The sequence below is a fragment of the Cornus florida genome, unplaced genomic scaffold (genome assembly GCF_030987335.1).
Source record: "Cornus florida cultivar Cherokee Brave unplaced genomic scaffold, ASM3098733v1 CherokeeBrave_3.0.0_Hap2_Chr05, whole genome shotgun sequence".
Lineage (NCBI taxonomy): Eukaryota > Viridiplantae > Streptophyta > Magnoliopsida > Cornales > Cornaceae > Cornus > Cornus florida.
Window position 1 is genome coordinate 101852292 of NW_026775575.1, and position 15765 is coordinate 101868056.

The following is a 15765-nucleotide window of genomic DNA, read 5'->3' on the forward strand; positions in this document are numbered from 1 at the left end:
TAGGATTAGGAGTCAATCCTCGAATAAGACAACCACACTGGCAGCCCCACATGAGTTACTTATATGCCGAGAGGTAGGTTGTCAGCATGGGGGCGTTGCCCGTGGACCCCTACGGTCTTAAAAATAAAAATCCTCCGAAACGGGGAGTGGCAATATGAGTCAGGTTCTACTACAATTCTAACTATCTATTATTATGTAATATTTGGGAATTAACGTTCCGGTGGTTTGACAAGCAATCCTTCGAAACGGGAGGCAACTGATGGATGTATAAATTAAATATCTGAGGATAAGGGAAGGTTGTTAAATTAACGCGCTATCTCATAAGATTGAGATCGGCTCTACAGATTACGATAAGGATTACAGATTACGATAAAGATTAAACCTATAGATTACGATAAGGATTAAAGATTATGATAGGATTAAACCTACAGATTACGATAAGGATTACAGATTACGATAGGGATTAAACCTACAGATTACATATTATTTATTATTATTATTTTTAGCCGTCTGTATACACTACCGTGTCACAAATGTGTAAAATTATCGTGTATTTTATACAATTTTTTTTACACGGTGACATCATTATATTTCCTTTCTCCTCCCTCTTTCTCATTCTATTAACGAATCAACCCTATATTAAGTAGGTCTGTAAAAATTATGTAGGTCTAAACATGACACTGATTGGTTATTATTGAAAGATATATTTGTACACAAAATGTATAAAACAACCGCCGAAGTCAAAGATAAATAATCCAATTTTTTTATATAAATCTATTATAACACATCAAATTTACAAAAAAAAATATACACAACGGTCACCATTTAAGGTGATCTGTTATGTAAAACCAAAGACATGATGATGTCCTGATCCTTCACTTTGGTAATAATTCTGAGGATGTGGTGTCATGTTATGTTCTGTTCTCGCCATAAAAGTTTAACTGTTCATATAGAGGATTGCTAATTGCAGTCGCTATCCTTCAATAGTCGCAGATGTGATTGGTTAAAAAAGTAAGGGTAAATTGCATAATGCACCCTCAGGTTTTCATCAAGTACATGCGAATAGAAGGTGATACGATATATTGGTCAATTACCCCTGTGGTTTCATTGACCTTACTTACACAATGATCTCCACTTGTGAGTTGAGCATTAAATCAGTTTGGGGTAAAAAAGTTTTGGACAAAACTAACCTTCTTGTTTTGGGAAGACCAAATTGTCCATTTAAGTCAACTAAATTACTCCTTCACCCGAGCAAAAGTACCCTTCTTCCATTTAGATCACCTGTCCCACTTATTTATCAGTGTCATAACCACTTAAATATCAATATAGCCATTGTCCCCCCTCTCTCTCATTTCCAGACGTTGCTCTCTCTCTCTCTCTCTACTTCAAGAATTTCTCTCTAATTTATTCATCAAGGAGAAATGTCTGTTACTGGACAATGGTTATATTAACAGGTTAATATATAAAGACGTTACACATGCAAACATATATATATATATATATACAAACATGTTACACCTGAAAATACATATATCTATCTACAAATATTTGTATCAAATCAAAACCTTAACTTTCCAAGGTTAGTAGGGTTGTTTATATTCAGTAAATAGAGCAAGAGGTGGTTTAAGAGAGACTGTGTCTTGACAGTGGCGAGTTATATATGTATATATGTGTATGATTGTGTTCTTGTGTGTGTATAATTGTGTGTGTATATATGCATATAAAAATAAGAGAGGAAGGAAAGAGAAATATACGTATATATGTGTATTATTGTGTTTTTGTGTGTGTATAATTGTGTGTGTATATATGGATATAAAAAATAAAAGAGGAAAGAAAGAGAAATATATGCATATATGTGTATGAGTGTATATATATGCATATAAAAATGGGATTATTACATATAAATGGGATTAGAGTTTCATATTTACCAAGAGGCTGAGTCAAAGTCTCATATTTCTTAAAAATGAGGTTGACTAAATTGATGACATGGCACATGAATTATTACTGTTTAAAACTTGTGGTGCCTAAAATGCCCTTCTCACTATTCCAGCACATTTACCTTATTGCCCCCGTTTAATTTAGTCACTCAACTCTAAAGCATTGTTGCCCTAAAATACACAGTCACAAATCCAGCGAAGCAAGCCCAGGCAAACACAGCATCACCGAACATGGAACCCTAACCCTCCCTCATCTCATTCGTGAAGAGCCCTTAAGAGCCCTCTCTCTCTCTCCCCCCATCTCTGTAACAGGATTGAAGCGTAGCCGTTGAGCCCTAACCCTCATTCAAGCCCTCTCTCTTTCCCCCTCTGTAACAGCAAAGCACTTCTCCACGTCTAACCGTCGTTGGTGCGCCCTCTCTGTAACCCAGCGAAGCACTTCTCCACTTCTGCCATTCATTTATTGTTGTTCTAGTAATATGGTAAGTACTCTCTCCCTCTTAACACACACACGTTTATATTTTAGATGATTATGGTCCTGATTTAGTGTTATAATTTTTTTTTTTTTCCAATTGGATGTCTGATTTTCATGTAGGTTATGTTTATATATATTCTCCTCTTATAATTTCTATTATGCAATCATATATATATAATTTCTATTCTGCAATCAAGATTGTTGTTGCTCTGTTTGTTGTATATGTTTGAAATGTGCGTAACAAAATGTTGCTCTCTTGTGCGTGACAAAATTAATTTTTAAAACTCAGTTTTATCTCACCAACAAAGGCAAAATTTTCATAAAGTAGATACTTAATTAATCAAATGTTTTTTTTTTATTTTTTATTTTTCTTCTTCTTCTTTTGTAATTAGGTTTGCTTGTTTTTGAAGAGTTCATGCTTTCTTTATACGTTGACTGAACTGAAATCCCAAATGTTATCCTACAATCTTTCCACTAGCATGGGTTTTCATACTTAAAATACTCGGAATTTGCTGAAGAAAACATAATTAAACAGGATAAAAAACAAATTTCCATGCATGTCCTTTGTTACCTGCTGAATTTTTTTTTATAGAACATTAATCTGATCTTAAAACTTAAACATTGTACTGTTAATGCCTACCTGTGTATAGTAGAGATTCAATGTCCCTAAATCCAAATAATTCATGTTCTTTAAATTTACTAGGACCATGTGGAAGCAAGTGGCAGTACGTGTGGTGCCTACAGGCTTTTTGTTGGATTTCACTAGTTAGCTAACTAGCTTGTGCCAAGGTAACAAGCTTAAATCCTATCTTCATAAGTCATTTGCTCTGGAGACCTTATGATACAATCAATGAATGTAAACTGTAAAGAGGCATGCATGTGATAGTCTTTGGGTAGGGACACTTGTTATCAAATGTTTGTGAAATCTACATTCCCATTTGCATTTGCTTAGTAAAAGAATTGTTTAAGATTACTAGTATTGGTTCTACAATATTAAATTAAAAACAAGTTTTTCATACATACTATATTTGTTGTGGTTTAGTGGTTGAAATGTAATTAAATATAAAATTTGAGTTTGGTTCAATTAAATGAAAATGCTTTATAATAATTTCATGATTAATATCTTGGGTGTTAAGAATCACTAATAAAGATTTTAGTTCTCAATATAAAACGAAAGGGAAGAAGCTACTCTGTTTGTGCCTTATAGATGAAGTAACAAATCTTCATGGTTATGCTATGATTTGTGCCTTAGCTTACAAGGTTGGAAGTCTTTGGTAAATGTTTTCACTAGGGAAACATAGCATTTTAGAGCATGTCAGTGATGGCCTTGGTGTCTGATAATTACCAACATTTAAATAAATTAGATAAATAATTCTTTTTAGTAGACTGATTGAATATGTTAACATTTTTAAACGATTAAAAAATTTAGTCTAAGATATTGCCATGCAATGACCAGAAATGGAAAAGATTTCTTCACCATCTGTTCATGAAATTTGAATGGTTTTAAACAACAAATTTCTAGATATGCTTACAAGTTCCCCCCGCGCCCCCCCCCCCCCCCCCCCCCAACCGGTGAAGAGTGCAAGCTGCTTTATACCTAAGCCCAAATTCAGTTGAAAATACAAGACACGAACAATAATGGGAAAACTGTTATATGACCTTTACGTCTAAATTGTATTTACGGGAAAAGAAAGAGAGAATGAAAGAAAGAAGTAAATTTCGATCAAAATTCTGTCCAAGACTGATGCTTTGGAAGTTATTTAGTTTCTAACGAGATGAAAAAGAGAAAATATAAAGCAGTAGGTAGTTATCTAAACACCAGTTATATAAATAATAATAAATAAATAAATTAAGTACTTATTCAGTTTTATCAAAAGGGATGCAGAAAAACTCCTCCGAAGATAAACATATTGTCATAAAACAAAACATAGCATTGGTAATACTAATACCTCTTCGGGCGTTGATTCTCTTCTTGAATAGCCGAATTGGGTCATAACCCTCCAAACACGCCGCATAAATAATTATCCTGACATTGAAATTCAAGCAATTTTCAACCCATCAAAGAACCAAAACAAATAGCCCGAACTTTCTATATATATACACACACAGAAAAAAAAAATTGGTAAGAGGGGGACATAGAAGGTGATCTCTCTGGCGGCTCTGGGGCTGCAAAACCTGCCACTCTCGTCAATTCTGGACAGCATTTCTCTGGGAGATGAGAGAGAGTTTGCCGATTTTTTAAGAACTTCCCCAACAGCCGTGAGAGCTGAAGAAGTGCGAAGAGGAGAGCTTAATAGAGAAATTAAGCTTTCTGAGAATTAGGTTTTGAGTAGCATTCTCTATACCAGATCAGAATATGACACCTCTTTGCATTATTTGGAATCAAAGTAGAAATAGAAGTTAGAACTAAATTGAAGAGTAACATTACTTTTTGTATAAATTGAAGAGTAACACTACTTTTTTATCTAATATATTCTACACCCGTGCATATATATAAATATATTGTGGAACATACATATTAAATTGATGACTTAATATGAATGCCACAATTAAACACACTACCTTAGGGGGGGTATTCCCAAAGTTTCTCATTTTATCTGTTCGATTTTCTAATAATAGATAATAAATAATCTCCTATTGTGTACAGAATCACAACACTTACTCCAAAAACATATTATATATATATATATATATATATATATATATATATATATATATATAATATTGTGAGTTGAGTTGAGAATTTCACTTGATAGAGCTTTGATGTCAAATAAATAAAGAAAGACAGGTTTCATAAATGAGGAGTGAAGAGGTTGAGGGAACACTGACAATATTTCTTTGTATTTTGCTCTGTTTTGAAAAGGCTACATGAGAGAGCTCTCTCTCTCTCTTTGAGGTGGATCTGATTTTTTTGGTCCAAAACTCTGGCACTACAATCAAACCAAAGACACCACCTTTATGTGAAGGTGAATACGGATACTACATGTCTTTGCACTAGGAAAGGAATCAAAATCAAAATCAAAATCAAAATCAAAACAGCTAATGGGTGATTTAAAGTTTTCAATGGGAAACAGATAAGTGTAGTACTACTAAAGTCTGTTTTAAGAGAAAAGCCTTCAAACATGGTAGAGTTTATAGATTTTTGTGGGGATTGCCTTATTAAATCTGCCTATGCTCTTTTAGCTGCATTATATATATTTCTCGCAATCGAGATATACATGGTTTTACCCCACTAATTCTCGGAGCTCCCAAAGAATTATTTGTACTCATGAAAGCGTAGTCTCAAAGAATTATTTGTACTTATGAGGAATCTAATTTTAAATCTGGTGCTTCATGTACTTTTATTTTTTGATTTTCAATTGTATCCAAACATCTTATTTTTTTATATTTCCATTAAAATGGTATCTCTCTTTGATTTTGGATCATGTGTGTGATTATGAAATTATGTGTTGATTTGTAAGGTTGCTTTCAGCTTTGGACAAAAATAAAATGAAATGCTCTTTGAATTATCGACTCTCAATTAACTATGTTGGCAGCCTATTGCAATCGATTAGAGTGATTAATAAATTCTTAAAATTTTGTTTCTTGTGAGGGAGGGTCTAATTTTGTAATTTTGCTTTAATGGTATTTGATAGTAACAGAAAAATTCAGTAAGTTAATATTTATATTTGGTTTTATACTAAGTCGCATAAAGTGGTAGATAGAGCGCAAAAGCAACAAAATTAAATTACAAACAAATCGTGAGAATGGGAGCTAGATTTACACCTGTTAAAAAGAATTGTATGACCTAGATTTTAACACAAACACACTTGTCATAGGCTAGCTACACCTATTGTAACTTCTGCGGCTAGCTATTGGTCACTGTTCTTGTTTGTTTGAGTGTGTTTGGATCATAAAAAAACAAACATATTTCAGCCACTACATGAATAGCTTCCCAATGAGATTGAGGAAAAACTTCAAGACAAAATGGCTGAGCTAAATCTAGTTTATGATTATGTTAAGTGCTGTTAGGAGGAGATTGAAACAGCACTGGACCGTCAATAAGCACATCAATCTTAAGAATCATAGTGTGAACTATACTCTAATACAGGTCCATAGAACACGTGTGCCATTAGGGGAGAGAAAACCCTAACGTACCTCGATTTGGAAGGAGAAAGAGAAGGAATGAGAGAAATGGTATAATAATACTTGTTTAACCTTCCAAACAAAAAACCTTTAGGAGTCATCCAAACCAACATGAATTTGTTCTAATTTTTACAAGAGTTAGGCTGAAATATTTAAACATAACACGACTTTGTCATATATATGTATGTTTATACATGATTTTAACACACACACACTGGCCATAAGCCTAAATACCACACATTAACTAGTACATAATGGAACACATACACAAAACTAGTAGTAATCATGATGCAACTAATAAGCTCCATATGATCAAAGTAGTTTCACGGCTTATTTATCATTAAGCAGTAGTTGCCATGGACTGATATAGATATATATTCAAAGCATATAATTTTAAATTTTTAAGCTCATTACATCAACAAACTATCAAGACTTTCATTTTATTTTTGTCCAAATCTGAAAGCAACCTTACAAATCAACACATAATTTAATAACCACACACATGATCCAAAATCAAAGAGAGATACCATTTTAATGGAAATATCAAAATTTAGTTAAAACCATTAATACTGACCATGGTTATATCCATTTGAAATTTTAAATTCACATTGTCAGTTATAACCAATACACACCACAATATTGGTCGATAGCTATGAGTAGTATCAATTCACTCCGTTAGAAAATAATATCTATGTAAAATCAGCTATATCTGTATCTTCCTACAAAAAGAGTCAGACTAAATCAGCTATATCTGTATTCAAGCTATATATTCAAGGCTCTTTGATGACTGCAGACTAAATCCTCAGCAGAACGTAGGAATTTAGGAGTTAAAATTCAAAGCCACCAACACATAGGTAGTCCAATTAGTTTTTATGTATAATTAATTATTATAACTCAATTTAGATCAAGAATTATTCAAGATTGTTGCCTCTTTCTCAAATGGCATGTAGAGTATACCTCTGTGTAATATGTCTTTAGGCATCTACGCACATGATAGAATTGATGCAAAAGCTAGCAAACTCTATGAATGAGGCTTTTTTAATATATGTATTTAGCATTAATTTATCAAAAAAATGTATTTAGTATTAATTTATTATTCCAACATTCCCTTGTACTTGTCTCCCCCATTTTCAAGACTTACACATATAATATTTGTGTGTGAAAAATATTCAACACTCTGCTCTCTCTCTATTTAACTCTCAATTTTTTATTTTCAATCTATATTGTCCCATTTAACTCTCTATTCATCTCATAATCTCCCTCATCTTGTATATATGTTTGTTGTACACATAGTGATACAATTATCTAGTAATCAATGGCATTGATTTTGTGGTTGTATTTTGATTTGAAAAAGGTCTGTAGTGTGTGTTTAGGAAAAGTTTAATCTTGACACCGCCTATCCCTATTGAGGGAATTAGTAGTGTTTCGGTGTAAATAGATCTCTAAATTACATTATATAATTATGATATTTAATTGTTTTATATTTCATTTTTTTTTGAACTTCATATTTAGTTTTTTTTTTTAAACTAATGAGTCAATTTTCGAAGCAGTTGGACAAATGGATGAGAGACAAATTATATGCTATTGTCGATTTGATGGGAAAATTGACAAAAATGAGAATGGGGAAATTATATACATCGGCGGTGTCACAGACCCTTTTATGATAACAACAACAACAACATATGAATCATTTATAAATGAGTTACAACAACGTTCATCTTCAAACATGAGTGGTAAAGTCATATATTATACCACCGAATCTAACAAGAATGAACTTTTGAGGATGACGGGAGAATCTGGATTTAGAGTGATGCTTCTAGTGAGTGGTCCCATGCTAAATGTGTATATGGAAGATGCAGAGCCTGTAATTGCATCATGCACAATTCCTACTGATCATAGTGAGAGGTAAGACACATATATTTAAAGTAATACATTGATGTATGCGCTGCATAGGTTATGTGATTTTTAATATACCTTTTTATCCACTTGTAGACAATTTGTTGAAGCCACATCGCCAATTTGTCTTCTACAAAGTGTTGCGTCAACGTCTTCATTTCCTCCGATAAATGCGCATCGGGATTCTTTCCGACACATTGATGACATTCTTTGCGTGGATCAGCTTTTTGACAGCCCAAATGATTTCAAAGATGCACTCGTTTTGTTTGGTCTTCGTAATCATTTTCGGTTCAAGTACTTGGACAATAGCAGAAAATATTATAGAGTTGTGTGCGAGGTTAATAATTGTCCATGGAAATTATCAGCTGGTTGTGAAGGAAGTGGTGATATAGTGAGAATCAAGCGGTTTAATAATGTTCACACTCACACTGCTCAAGACATTTCAGATTATAAAGCCATTTTTTGGTCGAAGGAAATGGGTCGAGCTATTGTGAACAAGGTTAGGGACAATCCTAAATGCACCCCCAAGACTATTTCCACAGACATAAACGGTGAATTTTCTGCTAAAATGACTTACATGCAATCGTGGAGAGCTAAGGAGTGTGCACGTCATATCATTGAGGGAAATCCCAAGGATAGCTATATTTTAGTCCCGTGGTTGTGTGAACGAATAGCAGAATATATTCCTGGGACAATTACATCGTGGGAGTGCACGGATGATAGGAGATTTAAGCGAGTGTTTGTAGCTTATGGGTGCTCCATACGAGGTTTCATCAACTATTGCAGGCCCATGTTAGCAATCGATGCTTGCCACTTGAGTGGCAATTATAAAGGAACAATGCTTGGTGCAACGGGGTTCGATGCGAATGATGGCTTGTGGCCTTTGGCGTATGCTGTTGTTTCTTCTGAGAATGATGATGATTGGCATTGGTTCTTGAGCAAGGTGAAAGAGATTCTAGATGGTCGCATTGTGACAATCTTAACCGACAGGCATCCGAGCCTAATAAGTTGTATTAGAGATATTTTTGGCTCCCAGTACCACTCATGGTGTCTTCGTCACCTAACGGCGAATTTTTCTACATCCATTCTTGGGAGACAAAGTTTAGGATTGAGGGCTTCGGGTAAAGAGCATGCGAAAAAATTACTCGATAAAATTGCATATGCTCGAACTGTAGATGAGTATAAGAATGCATTGGCTGCCATGCGGGTATTTCGAGGGGAGTTATGCGATTGGGTTTTGGCGAATTCACCTGAACATTGGTCAAATGCTATGTTTACTTCCAAGCGTTGGGATAAATTATACACCAATCTAGCAGAGTCCTTCAATGCATGGGTGAAAGAAGAGAGGGTTTTTTCAATCACAAGGTTGATGGATACACACATGCAAAGACTCAGCAAATTTTTATACCAAAAGAGTTTGGACGTTCAGAAGTGGACTATCCCGGTTGGGGATCGTATTGAGGAGAAAATAAAAAAAGAGCAAGAGTTAGCTCTTGGTTTTCAGTCGATGCGTGTTTCGCCTACTGAGTGTACAATATATGATCGAGACAGAAAACCATTCAGGGTGGTATTTGGCAGTGAAAATTCTTGTAGTTGTTTGAAGTGGACCATGAGTGGGATTCCTTGTTCGCATGCATGCTATGCCATCCATGAATTATCTTTAAATATTTATGAGATGGTTGATCCATGGTTTAGGGTTGAAACACAACAAAAACTATGTGAACATCTCATGTCTTCTGTCCCCATGCATGATATGCCGAATGCAGCTGCTGTTGCTGCTGCTGACGGTGAAGGTGCTTCCCATCTTAGGCCTCCTGCGGTAACACGTCCCCCTGGACGACCTCGTATTAAACGAATCGAATCACAATTTCAAAATGTAAGGTCGTTACACTGTTCGCGATGCGGCGAGAATGGTCATAATCGTCGAAAGTGCAAGGCTCCTATACCTGGATAGAATAGTTATATAATTGCTAATTCTAGTGGAGTTATTTTGTAAGGTGTTAAGGCCTTAAATATGGAATTATTTTGTAATTACTATTAATTCCTTGGAGCTCCCCTACTGCATTAGTATAACTATGTTGTGATAGTATTTCTAACTTATTTAGAAAACATTTCTAAGTATGATGTAACTTATTCTAAGTTGAATCTGTATTATTCGTCTGGTGGTTTATTTTGGTATTGAAATTATTTTCCTGGGTCCTCGTATGAGTCTCATGTGGAGTGTTATTTAAAAATCATAGGTGTGTGAGTTTTCTGGCAGCTGGAGGGTCGTGAAAGCAAGGAGGTTATGGGATTATGTGACAATGGACGGGCTTACATGTTACATGCTTACGGAAGGCTAGGAAAATAACATCATATTAAAGTCATTATGACTTGTTTCCTCACTATTAATTCCTTGGAGCTCCCCTACTGCATTATGACTGTTATTTCAACCACAATTTACCTCGTGAGTCTCTCTCTTCCTCACTTTCTTTGTGTCTCAAAAATTATATGAACATTGTGTTTACATTATCAACATTGTTTGACAGATGAGGCTGAATGGATAAATCAGTACAAAGGAAGAGTGTTCAGTTTAAACGACAAGCCTGTGGTGCATAAAATTTGGCTGCCGAATGAGGAATGCCCCAGATTGGCAATGTCTAGAGCCTTTGGGGACTACTTTATTAAGGATTTTGGACTTATATCCGTCCCTGAAGTGAGGTGTTGTCACATATAACCAGCAGAGACCAATTTGTTGTGTTGCGAACCGATGAGGTATGTATAGCACTTTTTGGTATTTATCACTTGTTCTTTTTTATACAATGACAAAGAAAAAGACTTGTTTGTTTCTCTATTAAATGTCCAAAAGATCACGTGAACGAATACGTTTCAAACTCACGAGCATAATTGACAATAATCACTTCAAATTATGTGATATCAGTTATTATTAATGAGTTTACAGGTTTTTGTTTTGGCTCAAATTGATTGGATTTTGAAATTAGTATGGATTTTTGAAGTTAATCTTAACATGCTGTGATCCTTGTTTTGTAAGCAGAATTCTTCCTATCTTTTCCTTCAAACCTTATTTAATCGGTAAGAAAATTTATTGATTTAAATTGATAGAAGAAAAATTGTGTGTTTAAGCTTCCAATGGACTTGGTTTCATGCAAATTGTTTGAGAATTTCTTTTTTATTGATTTTTCAAAGTGAAGTATGTATTTCTGGGAAAAATTGTTTCAAATAGATTTTTGGGCTTCCTTCTGATTTTTTGTTGTCCAAATTGTCCAATCATGTTTGATAGAATAAAAAAATAAATAAACAATAATAAAAAGGATTTTGCTATAATCTTAGTTGACTACTGTTACCCCATTTATTTATTTATTTTGTTTAGAGTCTTGCTTTTGGTTACTAGCGCCTAATAAAAAAGTTGTTTGCTCATATGTCCCTTATTTTTGAGTTTTTTCATTTAACCATCTCCACTTGTACAATATTTTGGTGTTATATTTTGTTTAATTGATTTGCATGTACTTCAAATGTAGTCTTCCCGCTAGGGGCTGGGAAGAGATAACAACGGGAGCGTCGATTGCATGGCTATCAAGTACATCAAATTTGTAAGTTATATGGTCTTTATGTTCGATAAAAATCTTTTATGATTGCACATTTGTAATGCTTTTTATACTCATACTCGGGGGGGTCACATGCCTTTAAGTGACCAATTTTATGGTGTATCATGAACTTTATTACCTTATTGCTACATCGGCCCATGTGGAGGCCATTTTTTTTTTTTTCTTGTTTTAAAATGTTGAAAGCATGGGAGTATGGGATCATCGTATGTGGAGGTTTTGATTGATTGTTGTGGAGGAGAAGTTGTTGATATGTTGTTTAATGAGTTAATGCAAGTTCTCACGTTCTTCGTACATGTTGATATGTAGAGGTTTTGCTAATTTTCTCTTAAACCCAACTCATTCATCAACGCTCTCTTGCTCTCTCTCTCTCTCTCTCTCTAGTCTTGTTCATCGTTTTGCTAGGATTTCTACTCTATTTTTATACAATTTTAATCCCTATATATATATATATATATGCTGTTCCTAAAACATCAATTTTGGATTCAGGAATTGGACACAAAAATGTCGCGATTCCCTCTCTCCGATCAGAAACTTCGAAGGCAAAATTTGTGCGAAAAAGTATGTGTTTCCATCTGCTTGTGTGTGTTTATGTATGTTCGCCAACCAATTGATATTTTCGGCTTTCTGTTTCGTTGCAATGAATTCAAGAAAACGAGAAAAGTTTAAATTCTTTTAGCTTTTGTATCGAATTCCTTTTGATTTTCTTTCTTTTGTTTGTCTTCGTGAATTTGTTGGACTTTTGGATTTACTGTGAACTACGGTTTCTTCGTCTACTATTTGAATGTTTCTTTTTTTTAGACGATATCTAGTGTTGTTTGCAATATCTTTAGATTTTTGTGGTTGATGTTCCCATTAATTTCTTGGATTTTGATTTTTTTTCACGTAAGGGTTTCTTTAGCATATTTGGATGGTTTATTGTCTACGAATATGAGTTTTCAGGAATTTAGGGTTTATTTGTTCAACTTGTATAGATTCTGCACGACTAGAATTTTTGACATCATTAGATAATTTTTTGGATGGTTTGGATTTCCATGGGATTCAACATGAAGATTCAGGGAAAACACACTCAATATGTTTTTGTTTCTATTTGTATAAATTTGGATTTACGTAGTTCTTTCTTTATTCAGAGAAATAGACCCAATAAAGTTTAAATAATCAATAGGTCCCATAATCTCTTGAGAGAGGTGCAATGAGATTGTGATCAAAGACACATCAAATAGAAGAAGTGAATTCAAATATATTTGATAATGAAGCAATAGGTATAGCCATTTTTGGGCTTTCCTTTCACAATTCCTCATTGGGGGGATCCACAACACTTCTCCCTTTTCCCCTTATAACTTCCTCCCACTAATTCGAATTAGGTCTAGCCGTCCTCCTTCATTCTCCATTTTTGTGTATGCTTAGTAGTGGGCTTAGAAGAGCAAGATTGGGTTGAATGACCAAAAGATTCACAATCTAACATCTGTGACTTCTCATATAGCTTCCTCTCTATATATACCAGTCTCGAACCTTGACCAGTGGGTTTATAATTCAAACCATAAGCCAACAGGCTATAAGGTGAACCGGTAAGCATTTTCATTTCTCCAGTTGTTAGGTTTCTAAGTGAGGAAAATAGATAATAATGTAATATTATCATATGTCCTATTGTCTTGGATTACAAAGAATTTTTACTCGAAAGGAACCAAAATAGTTGTAGAAGACAGTAACGATAGTTTCAGGTTTTGTTTTTGTGTTCCATATAAAGAAAATATTACATTTCAAAATATACTCTCTTTATTTATTTAATTTTTTTTTTAATATCTTTGCCTGCCTTCTTTTGTCATCGCAATAGGCTTCACACTAATCTTGCTCCTGGGTTTTAAACTCTATGGCTGATTTTTTCCTGTCATTTTGCCTTTTTATATATATATATATAGGTTTTATTGGAAATTCACACTAATCTTGTTCTTTTGGGATGGCAGCTGGATAGGTTTATTCCCAACCGATCTGCAATGGATTTTGATTTTGCACATTACATGCTCAACGGTGGGATGGTAAGAAAAGAAAGCCCAACACCATGCTCTCCAGCCAAAAAAGCTTACAGGAAGAGGATCCTTGCATTTTGTGTGGAAAAAGAAATTGGGCTTCTGTCAGTTTCTCTAACTGCATTTTGTGTGGAAAAAGAAAAACTTAAAGAAAAACATGGGTTTAAATGCAACACAACATGCATTTTTATATCCCATTTAAGTTCTGATAAAGTTGGTAGTTTCTTTTACGTTTTTTTTAGTTTGGAAGAGAACAAAGTCCAGTTTAGTGGTGAAGTGCAAGGTTGAATGAGGCATGTATCATTGAAGATTTTATTATACTGATATAATGCATAAAGTGAACTACTATGAAGGATTATGGCTTGTATAGTTGGCCTATATTTTAGAAAACAAATATTAGAACTAAGAGTATTATATTCTTTATTTGGAGTGAAATGAAATGTATTTATTGCAAATTGTCACATTTCTCATGATCTAGGCATTAGATTTGATTTTTCTGGTGCCACCTCTCCATCCTGTACTCTATTTTTCATGGTTTTTCTGAACAGCTAAGGACTTTGCAAGACGGGCATAGTTCAAGGGTTGGTTCTCTTGATATCCAATGACAATCACACACTGTATTAGAAAACTGTATTAGAAAATTAAAAGAAACCAAAAACTGTCTTGGTATGGATGATGGCTTTAGGATACTGCTGAAGAAAATACTAAAAAAAAATAAAATAAAATAACTGTGTTGGTGTAGGAGTGATCCCAAAGTAGGGTTATTAAAGAAATTAAAGACTCAAAAGGTGATGTTTAACTGGTTAATCTTGAAATATAGTTGCAGTTTCTTTGTCCAGTTCTTTTATGATCCTGTTTTCTTACCCCTTGCTGAAAATATCCTATACTGGATCTTGGTTCCCTTTACTATTTAGTCTATTACTACTTACATATCTTGTTCACTGATAATCAAGTTAAATTATACTTGTACTTGAGAATCCAATATAATTAATTGGTCTTTCTGGGTGTATACCAAAATTTACATGAAAATACAAAACCTTTGGAATTAAATTAGGCGGGTCACGGGGATTTAGACCTCCATTACCCAAATTAATTGTATGGGAAAGCAGTATTGTTTATCAGGAGTAGGCGGAATTAAGTTGCCTACTGCCCAAATTAGCACTAGGCTCTCTTATCTTGGTTTTGTTTATTTATGTATGTTATTTTGTTCGTACGTTTTGGTAGTAGTTTCTTCGCTACTTTTTGTTTGTCAATGATGATGATATCTATTTGATTCATAAATGACATTATAATAGTTTTGTTAAAATAAAGACATTAGATTAGTAAATTGTAATTACAAATAGGGATGTCAATAGTCTGCCTCATGACAACAATGGCACTATTTATAACTTTTTCAAACACTAAGGCTTTTTCTTGATGATATGACCATACCTCTTTATCTGCCATGGTGTAAGGCTGTTTTACATTATTTGGCTTTTTGTTCAATCACATGGCTAGACACAGAATGGGACTCTTACTGAATAAATCAGCTCTTGTAGATAAACAAAAGCAACCCACTTTCATATCTTATCATCACATGGCTAAAGTTAAAAATAGTGGTGGTAGGTGCATGAACTATTATGCAAAACACCCCACTTCCTGCCAAAGAGAGAGAGAGAGGTGTAAGTCCCTTTTGTCAAATCATCACATGGGTAAAACTCATT

General features: G+C 34.1%; 1 long non-coding RNA gene across 1 annotated transcript; it reads left to right on the top strand.

Moving 5' to 3' along the window:
* The first annotated feature begins 1930 nt into the window (after positions 1-1930).
* Positions 1931-13209, top strand: LOC132308047 (uncharacterized). The gene is made up of 6 exons (XR_009482365.1): positions 1931-2419; positions 3116-3201; positions 10674-10879; positions 10962-11187; positions 11952-12023; positions 12525-13209. It is a non-coding gene; the product is annotated as an uncharacterized LOC132308047 (long non-coding RNA).
* The last annotated feature ends 2556 nt before the right edge of the window (positions 13210-15765 follow it).